Here is a 1,173-nt window from a genome sequence, read left to right on the forward strand (position 1 = left end):
ACCATATCCCTTACCATAAGCCAAACCCTCGCCCTAATGCTAATCGTATTCTTAGCACTAATCCTTAAAATAACCAAAACCCTAAGTCTATAACTAGTCCTAACCCTAGCCTTCATTCTAGATCTAACTGTAACCAAAATCCTAACCCTATCCCTGATCATTATTCTGACCCTAACATAATCTTACGTCTAAATCTAAAACTAACCCTAAACAAAACCTAACACTAGCCCTACTGGTAAACTTATACCTAAACCTAACCCTAATACTAAACCTAGACCTAAACCTAATCCTAAATCTAGCCATAACTATAGATCTAGACCTAGAGACACACTAGATGTAGCCTTTAAAATAACCCTTAACCTAACCCAAATTCTAACCCTACCTCTAGACCTAACTCTAGTCCTAATTCTGGCTTTGACACTAACCATTACCCTACCCGAACACTGTCCCTGACACTAACACTAACCTTCATTCTAAACTTCACCCTAACCCTAAAACTACATCTAGCCATATGATTAATAATAAAACTAGTCCCAAACTTTACACTAGTTCTTACATCAGCCATAGCCTTAACCTATCCCAAAATCTAGCCCTAATCCAAGCCCTACCTTAGCTTTAACACTAAAGATAATTCTAACAATAACCTTAGACTTAACTTTAATCCTAAGCCTAACCTTAGACCTAATCCTAACCATAACCCTATCCCTAACCCTAGCTCTAACCCAATTTATTACCCCAAGATAACTATAATACTTATGCTGACCCTAGGTAGAACCCTAATCCTAGCACTAGCATCAACCCTGTCCATTAACCTACACCTAACCTGAACACTAAACCTGACTCTTTCATTATCCAATCCCTAAATATAAGACTAATTTGAGCCCTAAACCTAAACCTTAACCTAACCCAAACCCTAACCTTGACCCTCACTCTAATAATACCCATAGCTCTAAACCTGACCCTAACAAGAAAATTTTACAATAGACCTAGCCATAAAACCTAACCCCAAAACTATCTCTAACTGTACCCTAGACCTGACATTAGCCCTAATTTAGACCTGTTCCTATCCCTAACACTAACCCTAGAATTAAGGGTTAGTTGTAATCCTAGCCCTAACACTAAAACAAAACTTAGCCCACATCCTATCCATGAACCTAGCCTTAAACATAACCC

Source organism: Marmota monax, unplaced genomic scaffold (assembly GCF_021218885.2).
Source record: "Marmota monax isolate L192 unplaced genomic scaffold, Marmota_monax_Labrador192_F-V1.1 WCK01_AAM20220418_F8-fsc00257, whole genome shotgun sequence".
Lineage (NCBI taxonomy): Eukaryota > Metazoa > Chordata > Mammalia > Rodentia > Sciuridae > Marmota > Marmota monax.